General features: G+C 40.0%; 1 protein-coding gene and 1 long non-coding RNA gene across 3 annotated transcripts in view; both read right to left on the reverse strand.

Moving 5' to 3' along the window:
• Positions 1-15089, reverse strand: part of LOC308104245 (uncharacterized protein) — a 46893-nt gene that overhangs the window by 1128 nt on the left and 30676 nt on the right. The window lies entirely within an intron of this gene.
• Positions 11400-12643, reverse strand: LOC308104499. 2 transcript variants are annotated; one of them, XR_013934829.1, is made up of 4 exons: positions 12576-12643; positions 11861-11961; positions 11626-11751; positions 11400-11528 (listed from the first exon to the last, which is right to left on the reverse strand). It is a non-coding gene; the product is annotated as an uncharacterized lncRNA (long non-coding RNA). The 2 variants fall into 2 exon arrangements; XR_013934830.1 differs by lacking the exon at positions 12576-12643 and having other exon boundaries at positions 11861-11971.

Consider the following 15089-nt stretch of genomic DNA (forward strand, 5'->3'; position numbering starts at 1 on the left):
ATAGTGAATATTAATGTTTGGTCCATACAATTATGTGATCAGTTAAAGTCATATTGCTAAACACTATTTGCTAAACTGTATGTTGGATTTGGTTACTTGAAATATACTTACCAGTTCAAAGCTTGACTGGACAGCTGACTGGTCATGTCCCAGATGAGACACAGGGTTTAGTGTTCCTACAAGTAAAAGCATAGAATAAGTAAGGCAATGTTTCTGAACTTGTGTGTGTGTATGAGACCAAAACATTTGTTGCAATTATTTATATAATAGAAAAGATTATTATCATTAAATTCAGCACAGTACACATCGCAAAATAAATATTTTATGTGAAGGTTTAAAGATTTACCTGAATTAAAAAAAGATAATTGAAACAATTAGATACAGAAATAAATAGTTAAATCCATTTTTTTTACCTATAATTTCCCCTTCCTGGCCTTAAGCCTTTGGTTGAATAACCGTGTCTCTCAGTTTTAGTAATAAAACGAGTGGAACACTGATGAGAAACACATAATAAACATATAATGATGGATTAAAATATCTATTTTACCGTGGCAATGTTCACAAGCACTCTGATTCCTGGTGTAAATAAGAACAACAATCACGATCACACAGCATGCCAGTAGTAACCCCAGTACAATGACAAGTGGATCCAACTTCTGTCCTAGAATCATAGAGAACAAAAATAAAATATACAATTAAAAATGGCATCCTATCCATTTAAATGCAGTCACAAAGTCATAATTGACTACAGTACACTTTGTTATTCTAAAGCTTAAACCTGACAACCACTAGCCCTGTGTTTTCATTTACACTAATTGTCACATCTGTTCCAACTACGCTTGGAACTACAACGTCTTTATATACCGCACAGTACATTATTTAAATGCAGTATACCATAATGTCAGTGTTTTTATCATGTTTCTTTTATATTATTTACTTAATAAGAAATTAATTATGTACAATATGTAGAAGTGTTTCTCTTTTAGTCAAAGAAAATGAGCAAATAGAGACAAAAAAAACCCTGATACCTGTATACAATAAATAAATGTGCTAGTATACTGTAGTGTCAAAAAGCCAGAAGGCGATCGTTTCTATAAAACACAATTGTAAAATATGTTGAAAATAAATGCATATCCTACTTATCTCCAGCTTAGCTCCTTTGCCAAAGAGTATCTCCCCACATGCAGCCACAGCACAGTAGTACATCCCAGCATCAGAGGAGAGGACACTGTCCTTGGAGAGACTGTAGATACATCTCTGTGGACCTGAACCAGTTTCACATTTCCTACTCCTGTTCCAGGGAGATGAAACCATGCCAGGATGGGACTCATTTTGGAACCAGTACACATTGTGTCCCCCAGTACACTGGGCACCGTCTTCTCTAGTCCCAGAGAGAACCCAGCAGCACTGCAGGGTCACCGGGTCTCCAAGTGGGACCGGCCCAGACACCAGTACCAAAGTCTGGTTGATGGAGCTCTCATGGTCATGTTCTGTGAATAGAATATTTAGACTTTAGAATGAAAATACACCTTTGGCTGACAAGATACAATACGCTATATGCAATCACAACAGTTCATAGTCATGTCAGCAGTACAATTCATGGTAGATGTGCTACTGTATATCAGAAGAAGATTATCATGGAGACTGAATGTAACATACTGTACCATTTACAACCAAATATGTGCCCTTTTCATATTTCAGACTAAATGCTGTTCCGACTCCACAGAAGTATGTTGCTTCATCATCTTTGTTGATATTCTTGATGGTTAGATTGGAGTAAGCAGTGCTTGTATTCATGATGAAACGTGAGTTTTTAAACGGTCCCTGAAGTTCTGTATTTTCATAGGTTGAAGAAGAAACTAGTTGGAGTGCATGTCCCAGACTTTGCTTAAACCATTTAATCTCTGTGGTTGTTCCATTTCGTGGGCATCGTAAAGTGATGGTTTCATTGATTTGGACAAATTTCAAAGGTATCTGCTGGGTAACCCGAATCATGGCTGAAGAGCAGAGGACAATGGCAGTCCCAAGACAGAAAAGACAAAAAAGGGGAGAAAATATAGAATGACCACTTTGAATAATAATAATAATACTAATAAAAAAAAAGATATATATATATTATTACCGGGTAAAGCCGAGACCAAAAAAATACATAATCATACAACAAACAAATAATACACCTTTCTGGTGTCAAAACATTTCTTGATAGAAATTTTAATAATTTCATAATATACCTAAACTGCAATGTATAAGGTGTACAAAGGTGTTATAAAGTTAAATATTATTATTTAAATACAGGTCTTATAGTATAGTAAAATAATAGATGTACTTACACACTGTTGTAAGAAGAAGCAGAACAAACAGTTTTCCAGTCATTGTTTTGACAGAAAGCTGCTTCAAATGAAAGGTTTAGTCTGAGGATCAACGTTTACTAAGTGGAAAATGCATCATGTGATGTGACTGTCTTGAACATGAGAGGTGAACTTCCTGTCTAGCTTGGCTAGCCCAGTATCCCTTTGATTTGATTTGATATTTGCCTAAATAAAAATACATATAACTAGAAAAAGTGCTCCTCAGAACACAGGTCAGGTAGGTTAGTGTAGATAATATGTACCGATTTGCGTGATGTTTGAACAACATTTGTAGGAGTAATATAATTTTTTTTGTGCAAAACTTGGCCACCTGGTGGCGCTATAATAGGGCTGTGTTGAAAGGGTGCCATTTGTTCCTCAACGTAGTGCGAATGTGCGTGCATTCCGTGCAAAGTTTCACCGCAATTGGACGCTTCGTCCATGATTTGCGGCATTTTGTTCAAAACGGGCCACTCCTGCAAACTCCAAATGTCAATCTTAGCCAATCAGGATATATAAAAGATCATACAGATTTGTCTTGATCACATGACTATAGAGATCATGTGTACTGATTTGCGTGAAATTTAGATAAAATCTGAGGGAGTAATAACCAAAAATGTGTTTTACATAAGTTGGCCTCCTGGTGGCGCTATAAAAGGCAGATGTGAAAAATGCCGGGCAAAGGTTTTTCCTTGGCCTCTAGGGAGTGCACATGCAAAGTTTTACACAGATCAGTGCAGTTAAAGGTAAAAACACGAATCGGCCTGTTATAGCGCCACCATGAGGCTGATTTGAAAATTTTCAAGTGGCATTTCTTCCTCGGCCTAGTGGGAATGTGCGTGCAAAATTTCACAGAAATTGCACGCTGTGTTCATGCATTTTGTTCAAAACGGAGCACTCCTGCAAACTTTGGAAGCCATTCTCCGCCAGGCCGAAACAAAACTATATAAAATTTAAGATAATTGTGCAGGAGAGGGGAGAAAAAAAAAATGCTCATAAATGATCCACCCCAAAGGATGTATACAATTAAAAGGCAATAATTTTAGCAATGAAGAACAGACAGAAACATAAAGTACGTTGAACTTCAAACTCCATGTTAACCATGTTAACCGCTGGTTCTAATAAGTGCGTGCGTGCGTGCAATGTGGAATATACATATATGTTACAAATAAAACATTAATAGACATGTCATACAGATGAAAAAAACTAAACAACAAAAAATATTATGGACAATATTTAAGAAAAGAAACATATCGCAACAAAAAAAGGCACAAAATGTAAACCTCTAGGGAAAAAATTTAATGGACCCAGGTTCATTAGGCAGACCATATGGAAAGTATTTGGTGGTTAAGAGAAGCGATTTCAGAACCTTCTTGAATTGGTGAGAAGACAACTCCCATAGATGTAATGGCAGAGAATTCCATATTTTAGACCCTCTGAAGCCTATATTAAACTGAGTTTGAGACGTACGGGCCTTTGGGGGTTTGAGGTTATTTGAGCTACGTGTTGAGTAATTATGGACCTGAAAATGATACTCAAATATATGATGAAAAAAGGAGGGTGCGTGTGTGCGTGGTGCGTGCGTGCGTGAGTGAGTGCGTGCGTGCGTGCATGCATGTTTGAACTGTATGACCATGTGATCATAGGAAGTGATAGGGAGAGAGAATGACAGAAAAGGGGAGGTGACCCTCACATGTGAACGTTCTTCATTATTTATGTAATTTGTAACTTCCATATTTTGACCCTGAATGAATACAGTTGTATGTGTGTATGTGTAATCACAGTAAGCTGCACTGTGGTGTTTAGACCCTGTCCCAAACTATATTAACCACTTGAACCCTATCCAAAAAAGAAAAAGTTGTGTTATATTTAGCTATTTAGATACTCAATTATATCTTAATGCTTTAATAGCTATTTTTTTTTAATTGTATTCAAGTGTGTTTATATTTTAATTTTACATTTATACTTTTCATGTTTCGTCTAAAGCACTTTGAATTGCCTTGTTGTTAAAATGTGCTAAACTTGCCTTCATGCATTATTACTGTCATGATTATACATTATTGTATTCTCTTACACTGTTGGAGAGTTAAACTTTTTGGTGGAAAACAAGCTTTTCCTGTTATGTTGGGGTACTGTGAACTGAAACAACAAATTACTGAAATATGAACAAAACTGTCCCTACAGGTATACAATAAGCCATACTCAGATGTGTTGTCTCTGTTTGTTTACACTGAGTAGTGTTCCACTTATAAGAGAGAGGGAGAGAGAGAGAGAGAAAGAGAGAGAGAGAGAGAGAGAGAGAGAGAGAGAGAGAGAGAGAGAGAGAGAGAGAGAGAGAGAGAGAGAGAGAGAGAGAGAGAGAGAGAGACGTGAGAGACATGCCAGAACATCAGTTCAACAGTAAAAACCCACCATATTGTGCACAGGCAGAAATCACCACTTCAAACTAGAGATTCAATTCATTTGAAGCCAGGAACCAAGAGAGGTGTAACTGCTCGAGTGACTCTCTTTTGTCTCTTCCTATGCCTTGACAAAATGTAGAAAGGGTGCATTATATTGTGAACAACAAGAGTACCAAATGTTGTATATAATGTCATTAATTATACAGTAATTTTCAGTTACAGAAATGTGTTACAGAAATATGATTCAATTCAATATGTTGTTCCATTATTTAGCCTATATACTGATATACTGATATATGTATTTCTATATCCCTGCATATAGTCTTCAAAGCTTTTCATTCAAGGGAGCAAGACAGACTGATACAGAGATCTCCATATATGGGCATAAAGGGGACCCAGACGGACAGACAGGTACAACAGATGCTCTGACAATGGGTACACCTCACCTTAGGGTGAGAATGCATTCCCAACTTATTATTCCCGACTTGCATGGTTCCCAAGTAGGCCAGTGGCACCGGTCTAATAAAATAAAAAACCTTTTATTCAAGCATAAGACATTAAAGCATCTTATATGCTAAACATTTGACTTCCCTATGTGTGTGCTTTGTTTCCACGTCAATACCTTGCAAACAAAAAGAAAAGCCACATAGCAGCTCACAGAGGTGGTGGTCGGCCATCTCACTGCCTTTGACAGACCACAAGACTGTTTTCTGTGAATGTTGGTGTGAGCAGGATGTGTAGCTTGGGTGCATTTTGAGAGGCCTAGAATGGGCTATTTTTAGTTAGGGGCTCACAGCTATTGTTTCCATGGCAGGACAGGAAAATACCCAATTTTTAAACGATTCAAACTGTTGAAGTGGGCTGTGACATTTTGCAAGGACAATACAGTTCTCTTAAAAGTATTGTATTTAGGTACAGTATATCACTCACAAGAGGTAACGATACTGTAAGTATACAGGTTAAATTGAGACTATGTTTATTTGTATTATATTTTTACTCTTTAAAATATTTTATGGATATTTATAGTACGTTTTTCAATAGGAGGGCTACTATTAAATGAAATTAGTTAAAACTTCTGCTTTAGCCTGCCTCTCACTCCTGGCAAAGCCAGTGCTTGAGAACAAGGCAGTGTAATAAATAAATAATATAAATAAATTCACTCCTTTGCGTGTGAACCATGCTCAGCATCCCCTGTGTCTTGTGGTTTGTCTCGTCTGTGTGTGTGTGTGTGTGTGTGTGTGTGTGTGTGTGTGTGTGTGTGTGTGTGTGTGTGTGTGTGTGTGTGTGTGTGTGTGTGTGTGTGTGTGTTTGTGTGTGTGTGTGTGTGTGTGTGTGCACGCACGCGTACGTGCGTGTGTGGTGTGTGCGTGCAAGTATGCATGAGTGTGTTTGTGCATGCATACATCCTCTTGTTTAAATGGGCTGTGAAGAAAAGTGTGTGTACTGTTGTGTGTGTATTCATACGTTCATGCACAAACAGAAGGGTGTATCCAGAAAGTTATATGTAAGTTATCATAAACACTACATTGTGTCTAACATTATTTCCCTGTGTTAATTGTGTGCTTTTGGCCTGGTTCAGACGGACTATCTAATCCTATCTAATCTTACTATCCTACTCAACAAACACACACTATCTGCTTCTGTTCCAATCCCTTAATTACATTGTAAGCACTTCAGTGGTCCACTTTTATAAATAATAACATTAGGGTGCACTGTACAGAATATGTGTGTATTTACAGAAAATGTGGTCTACTCAGTAGAGCGCAAATCTCTTTCAGGAGAAATATAGCAAATATAGCAATGTAAGCAGTTCAATTCTACCTACAGTACAGCCATTAAAAAGTAGTATGGCATGTGATTACCAGTTATTACTTTCTTCCTCTCTCTATCTCTGTTCATTGGATATCTCTCTCTGTCTTTATCTACACCAGGACGGAAGGCCGGGGGTGTAGATTATGTTTTCAACCTTGTTTATCAGTCTGTCTGTCCTTCTGTGTATCTGTGCATGGTTAATCTCACAAACCTTTGATGCCAAGGTTGGCATCAAACCTTGCATGCGCAGTAGGCCAAATAAACACTCCACCTCAAATCTTTGAAATTGACCTCATGATGGCGCCATACCTGGCCCCTTCACATTTTGACCTATAACCCAACATCACATGCATGTCATGAATATATTTGTCTTAACTTACTTTGTGCTCTTTAGATAGTTCAATAAACTAAACGAAAAGCAACACAGCATAAAACTATGTGTGAAATGTCGTCTTTTATTTTCTTGGGCTGAGTATTTCACAAAGGTCACAGTCGTTCAGAAATAGTGTTTGTTCTAAGCTGGACCACCTGGCCCTCATTGACATCAATGTATTCCACGGCTGCAGTTTGCCTCCCAGTGCGACGAATCTACCGCCTGGAATTGCTAGATAAAGAAAATGACCTAGATGACCGTACCTTCTTTTTATTTACCTTACGTCAAATGCGGAAGACTTGAGCACCGAGCAGGTGCATTATAGGGTTTCAACGTCAGAAGCATGCGCAGTATAGTGTTTTAAATGTGGAAGTAATTGTGCAATCCCAGATTTGACCACCAGGTGACTGCAGCTTCACTGTTCTACCGGTTCTGGGGGCTTGGGTTAATTGGCAACAGGTGTTCAATTCCTAGACCAATAGGAGAGAGGGATAGAGGGAGCTAAAACAATCCACACCCACAATGGATGCAGGAGGGCACATTCAGGGCTTCACCCAGCCACACATACTATAACAGTGTTTGTGTGCATGGTTCCTAAATATCTGTATGTATAGTATGTGCGCACTGTGCAGTTTGTGTATATAAATATCTATTTATATGCACATATGTGTATGTACATGATTTACACAGTGTGCATATGCCTGTGTGTTCAGGCTTGATATGCAAAGTGTCATGTGCCAGTGTGCATGCAGTATATGTTTAAAGGTGGGTATATGTGAGGGAAGCTACTGTATGTGTGCACCTACACACAGGTAGACAGGCAGATGGGATGGATTGCTCTTCCTGGTGTGCTCATTCAAAAACCTTATTGCCTGCCTTGTGGCAGCCAAGCCACTTGTCCATTGGCAGCATCTGAAACATCTGGTTGGCATGGCTATTGTCTTTCATAAGCCTACAAGCTTTGCAAACACATGGTCTGTGGTATACAGTATGTCCTGGATGGAGAGAAGCTCACATCCACCGATGTACTGGGCTGTCCACATGACCCTCTGAAATGCTTTGCGGTTGAGGGCAGTAGAGTTTCTATACCAGGCAGTCATACAACCTGTCAGGATGCTCTCAGGGGTTCCTCTGTAGAAGGTACCACATTGGCACCATGCCAAACTGCTTCAGTCGTTTGAGGTGAAAGAGTTGTTGCTGTGTCTTCTTCCTTCCATGACCGGTGTGCAAATCCCTTTCTCAGTGAAGTGGACACCGAATAACTTGAAGTCACTGTCCCCCTGATGTAGCTGGGGGTGTGCTCTCATGATCAACTCTGTGGTCTTATCAACATTGAGACAGGTTGTTCTGCCATTGTGTCAGATTCTTGACCTCACTACTGTAGGCTGTCTCATCGTCCGTGATCAGGCCTATCACTGCTGTGTCATCAGTGACCTGACCATGTTTTGAGCTGTGCATGGCCACACAGACGTGGGTGTACAGGGGGAAGAGGAGTGGATTCACAACGTAGCCCTGTCTTGGGGGGCTCCTGTGTTTTGCGGGTCAAGGGGCAGAGGTGTTGGAGCCCATCCTCACCACCTGCCGTCACTCCGAAAGACAGGCTTCATGGGCTGGGGAGGAGTCAGCTACTTGAGCTTGGTGGTGAGTCTGGAGGGCACTATGGTGTTTAATGCTGAACTGCAATCTATAAACAGCATTCTCACATTGTGTAATGCCAATAAGCGAATTGCTGGGTGTCCACAGTGGGTGTCAACCTGCTATTGAGCAGCTTTTTTTTAATGCCTTTATTTTTGATAGGATAGTAGGCTGACAGGAAATGGGGAGAGAGAGATAAAAAATATATAAAAGATCTTGCACAGAACCTGCACACTGCCACTTGCAAGGTACATGTAGGCTGATTTATTAAGGCAACGTTACGGTCACACATGACCTTCCTCAGGCATCATGCTTGAAGGAAGGTCATGTGTGACCCTATGTAGGCAGTATGTTCACTTAGTAGGCCTATGTGTGTTCTTTTGTTTTCTTGCTGGAGAGCTACAATATGTAGTATAGTCTCCATGTCAATGCCTCGCAAACAAAAAGAAAAGTCAGATAGCAGCTCTCAGAGGCGGTGGTTGGCCATGTCACTGCCTTTGACAGACGGCAGTGACTGTTGCATTTTGAGAGGCCCAGAACAAGCAAATGTTAGTCAGGGGTGGTTATAGCTGACAGCTTTAGGTTTGGTTTCCAGGGCAGGACAGGAAAAGACACAATCAAATTTTTTATAAAAATGTTACTCTTAGTTCCTTATTTGAAGTGGGCTGTGAGAGTATAGTACAGTATTCATAAAAGTATAATTACTTAAGTAGTTGATCACTCACAAGAGGGTAACAATAAGTACAAAATGTACATACGTGATTTTGTATTTATGTAGAGCAGCCTATTCCCTTTTTCACCCAATTTAGTCGTTATGTCAAATAATTGCTCCCCACAGATTTCTCCATCCTATACTTCAGCACCCCCCACTTGACAGGCACCGCCCCAGCCCATAGTAGTACATGCAGTGACAAATATCACCCTCCCCGCCCAGCTTCCCTCCCCCTAACACAGGCCAATTGTGATCGTATAGATAGACACTATAGGCCAAACCAGATGCACTGCGGTGGATTTTAACCACTAGGCCTAGACTCTGTGGGTGTCGACAGGTACTTTACCCCTGCGCCACACAAGCACATTTTCATTAGCTATTGGCCCCCGTAAATTCACACCTTTGAGTCTGAACGATGCTCAGCTTCCCCTGTCTTGTGGTTTGCCAGTGCGTGAGTTCGTGCGTGTGAGAGTGTGTGTGTGTGTGTGTGTGTGTGTGTGTGTGTGTGTGTGTGTGTGTGTGTGCGTGTGTGTGCGTGTGTGTGTGTGTGTGTGTGTGTGTGTGTGTGTGTGTGTGTGTGTGCGCGTGCGTGTGTGCGTGCGTGCGTGCGTGTGTGTGCATATAGTATGTATGAATGTGTGTGCATGTGTATGTGCATGCATACATGCTGTTGATTAAATGTTTTGCACGAATGAGTCCGTATGTGCGTGCTTATTCAAACTGTATGTTCATGCACAAACGGAAGTGTGCACCCACACCGTAGAGTGTGTGTGTGCGTACAGACTATCTTGCATTTACATGGTTGTGTGTGTAACTCCTAAATTTGTTTTAAAACTGAACAAAACCAGAGGGGCACGGTGGCGCAGTCGGTAGCGCTGTCGCCTCACAGCTAGAAGGTCCTGGGTTCGATTCCCGCCGGGGGCGCTGTGGGCACTGGGGGCGTGTCTTCTCCTCCGCGTCATCAGCGCCCATACCCTAGGTGGGGTTGGCGAAAGGGCCTACTCTGTGTGGAGTTTGCATGTTCTCCCCGTGTCTCCTAGGGTAGTTAATACCCTCACAAAAACATGTAGTAATCCTGGTCACTATACCGCCTCCCCCATGACAGCCGGGGCGCCTGATGGAGGGGAAGGGAACTGGTTGGAATAACGTGTTCCTTCCACGCGCTACGTCCAACCAGGGAAACTCCCCCCTGTCAGGTGACAAGAAGGTCAGTTGGCTCTCATGCCTGAAGGAAGCATGAGCTCGGCCCTGGCCTCCCTACTGTGGGGTGACAGGTGTAATACTGGTGTAGGGCTGGTGTAGTGCCCAGGATCACTTAGGAAATTGGCACCGGGTGAAAAAAATGGGTTACAAAAATCGCGGGATAAAAATGTAGTTAAAAAAAAAAAACTGAACAAAACCAGAACGAATAACACAATAATGGAATAGCAATATAGTATATAGCATGAATATAGCAACCTATACAATCTTCTCAGCCTCATGGCCACGCTATAACAGGCCGATTCACGTTTTTACCTGTAACTGCACTGATCTGCATAAAACTTTGTATGCACACTCCCTAGTGGGTAAGGAAAAACGTCTGCACAGCATTTTTTTTACATATGCCACCATAGCGCCACCAGGAGGCCGACTTATGTGAAACTATTTTGTAATTATTACTCCTTCAGATTTTATCCAAATATCACGCAAATCGGTACACATGATCTTTATAGATATTCATATTCATATTCCATCCTGACTGGCTAAGAGTGGCATCTAAAGTTTGCAGGAGTGGCCCGTTTTGAACTGACAAAACCTACAAATCTATAGCTCTTTCGAGTTACCCAAATTCAACCAGTAAGCCAGCCAACCAAACAAGCTCTGATGAACTTCAAACAAAAATAGCAGCACACAAAAGGTTGTCAGTCAAAAGAAAACTGTTTATTAATCAAACTATTTACAACAATAAGTAAAGAAAATGTAACAAAATCAATACAAATCAGTATTGATGTAGCTATAATGTCACATCTGAGCGGAAGAAAAATCTATTTTACTTTTACATACCTGTAACAATAAAGACAACCTGTAACCTAGTATGTAGGGAAGTGCATGTGAGTGGAAAATAAAGACCAGTTTAAGGATAAATCAAACAAAGCTAGGAGCTCATGTGGGAGCACAGAGAGACAGAAACAGACTACATAGACTCTCCAGAGCAGCCAACCAGGTGAAGCTCCTCCCACTAACGACCTCCACGCTGCTGTCTCTTCCTGAAAGGAGACGTGAGCACGACCAGTAAGTAACAATAGGAGCATCACACAACCAACACAACAACCAATCAATGAAGTGGTGCTTATGAGTTCATACTTATGAGGTTGTACTATAGATGGTGTCATGACACCATATGTATCCTGATTCATAGTGGCTATTTGGAGACTCTGATAGGTGGAGTCTGGACCTGTGGTGTGTGGACCTCCACGCTGCTGTCTCTTCCTGGAAGGAGACGAGAGCACAAGCAGTAGGACAGTAGGAGCAGAAAGAGACTCAGAGGCGTCATTCAACAAACACAACAATCAATAAAATGGTGATTATGAGGTCATACTTATGAGGTTGTGCAGTAGATGATGGCGTCATGACATCATATGTATCGTGACCCATAGTAGCTGGTTGGAGACTCTGATAGGTGGGGTCTGGACCTGTGTTCTGACAAATGAGACGGACCGGGGAATGTTTCATTGGTCAAATACATTTGCACACACCCAGGATTTGTCCTCTGCATTTAACCCACCCTAACTGTCAGCAGGGGGAAGCTATAGAACAGTGTCCTGAAAACAGTTATTGGTTCAGTACACTCACTGACGAGCTGGACTTGGACCAGTGTGTGTGTGTGTGTGTGTGTGTGTGTGTGTGTGTGTGTGTGTGTGTGTGTGTGTGTGTGTGTGTGTGTGTGTGTGTGTGTGTGTGTGTGTGTGTGTGTGTGTGCGCGTGTGTGTGCGTGTGTGTGTGTGTGTGTGTGTGTGTCCGGCTATGGACTAGCACTAGTCATCTGAGACATGCAAATCATTCTGCTGAATGAACACAAATGTACCATTCTGATATTCTTATTTTCAATGCATCTTTCAAGAATGTGAGAAGTTAAATATCTCTCAATTGGTATTACTTTAATAGATCCACCTGTATGAAGCCATTAGACAGTGATACCAATAAAGACATGTGGACGTAGAATGATTATTCATTTTTGGTCCATAAATGATGTGATATCAGTTAAAGTCTTATCAAACATGGTCACAATATTTTGTTGCATGGAAAATAATTACCTGATCACTTGACTGATTAACAGCTGTCTGGTCATGTTCACGATGAGATGAAGTGTTCAGTCTTCCTACAATATAAAAGCATGGAATTGAAATCAAGTAAACTTATAGCGTTTTCTAAGGCAGAGGTTCCAGACCTGTGAGTCAGGACCCAAAAATGTGCAACTTTATCATAGGAATATTGAGTCACGTCATATAATAGTTCATGTCGTGATCAATACAAAATGTTCGGTCCCAGTGCAAAGCCAGTTGAGAAAAACTTCCTAAGGACCTGGTTAGACAGATCATTTTAACTGTGCGATTTGTTGCTCAACCTGGCATGAAAAGACGGTTCTTGATCTAAAAGAAAAGTTAGGTTTAGCTGCAATACATTTTTATTATCTTTAAAGCCAGACTTAAAAGGAAACAAGCTTGTATAGTGCACGAACAAAATTCTTCATAGTATGGAGAATAGAGCAATTTCCAAAGCTGGGGAGGCGGACAAGAATAATTTATATACATATATCCCAAAGAGTTTTTTTTTTCTCAATGGATCCAAAAAATTAATTAATGATAGAAAAAATGTAATAATTTAGCGTGAATCAACAGTTATGAAACACATATAATAAACATATGATGAAGCATTATAATTATGTAATGAACCTATTTTACCTAGTTTTCTGGTGCAAAGAAGAATAACACAGCACACCAACAGTGACCCCTGTACAACCACTATAATGACAAGTGGATCCAACTTCTGACCTGGAATCAGAGACAAAATAAAATATGTCCTTACACCTTATGTTATAACAACTATACTATATGAATAGAATATAATATCATACCATATAAAACATTATAATAACATTTGAATTCAATTGCGGACAATCATAATGTTTGCTTTTTCAATTTGAGTAAACGTTAATGTAAAAACAAATCAATATAACATTTTACCATCACAATTAAAAACAAAATTACAAAAATGCCACTAGCTGATTTTATAGGCAACAGAGTCTGTCTACTGCTTCAGAAGAAACAAACAAATACAATTCAAAATGTCACCCTATCCATATAAATGCAGTAACTATGTAATCATTTACAGTACACATTGTTATTGTAATCTTTAAACTTGACAGCCACTAGTCTTTTTGTGTGTTTTTATTAACACTAATTGTCACAAAGATCCAACTGCACCAGCTGGTACTACAGAATTCCAAAAGCACATTTAAATCTGTTTATAACAGTTAAGGATTTAAAAGCAGATACTATAATTTGTTTGTATCATGTTTTGTTTTTGTTTTTAGGCTCTGTTTATTGCATGTTATTTAATTTCCTTCACTTGATTGTAAAATAAATAGAAGTATTTATTGTATGTTTAAACATAACAAATTAAAATAATGAGCACATATCACAGTGAAATGTGTAGGTAGACAGAAGGTTTATCACATGGCTGCCTTAATTGAGTTATACAATACATCTGTGCACTGTGTGCATTAAAAGGAAGAGAACCTTATGTGATCACATCTATATACTATACGGTACATCAAATTTTATTTCATGTTTTTTGTGTTGAAAAAAAAAGACAACATATCCTACTTATCTCCAGCTTAGCTCCTTTGCCAAAGAGTATCTCCCCACATGCAGCCACAGCACAGTAGTACATTCCAGCATCAGAGGAGAGGACACTGTCCTTGTAGAGACTGTAGACACATCTCTGAGGGTCTGAACCAGCTTCAGTTACACATCCACTACTCCTGTTCCAGGGAACTGAAACCATGCCAGGATGGGACTCATTTCGGAACCAGAACACATTGTGTCCTCCAGTACACTGGGCACCATCATCTCTACTCTTAGAGAGAACCCAGCACTGGAGGTTCACCAGGTTTCCGAGTGGAACCGGCCCGGACACTGGAACCAAAGACTGGTGGATGGACCTCTCATGATCATAGTCTGTGAATAGAATAGAATACAGAATTTACCTTTGGCAGACAAGATACAATAGGCCTGAAGAATGTATGCAATAGCAATTTATAAGTGGTAAAGATGTAAGAAGGCATAGAAGATATAGAGACTGTACCGTTTACAACCAAATATGTGCCTTCTTCATAATTCGTCAAATATCTTGTTGATACAACACAGAAGTATGTTGCTTCATCGTCTTTGTTGATATTTCTGATGGTTAGATTGACGTCAGCAGTGCTTGTCTTCACGATGAAACGTGAGTTGTTAAACTGTCCCCGTAGTTCTGTTTTGCCATAGTTTGACGAAGATATTTGTTGGCGCGTATGTCCCAGACTTTGCTTAAACCAGTAAAGAAAATCTAATGTATTTCCTGCACATCGTAAAGTGGTGGTTTCATTGACTTTTACAAATCTCAAAGAGATCTGCTGAGGAACCTGAGCCATGGCTGAAGAACAGAGGGCAATGGTAGTTCCCAGACACAGCAAAGACAAAAAAGAGAGAACACACACAGAATGACCAGTTAATTAAAAAAATATATATTACCAGGTAAAGCAAATAACACAAAACAGAAAATAA

This window comes from Gymnoscopelus braueri (genome assembly GCF_963280865.1).
Source record: "Gymnoscopelus braueri genome assembly, chromosome: 17".
Classification (NCBI taxonomy): Eukaryota; Metazoa; Chordata; class Actinopteri; order Myctophiformes; family Myctophidae; genus Gymnoscopelus; species Gymnoscopelus braueri.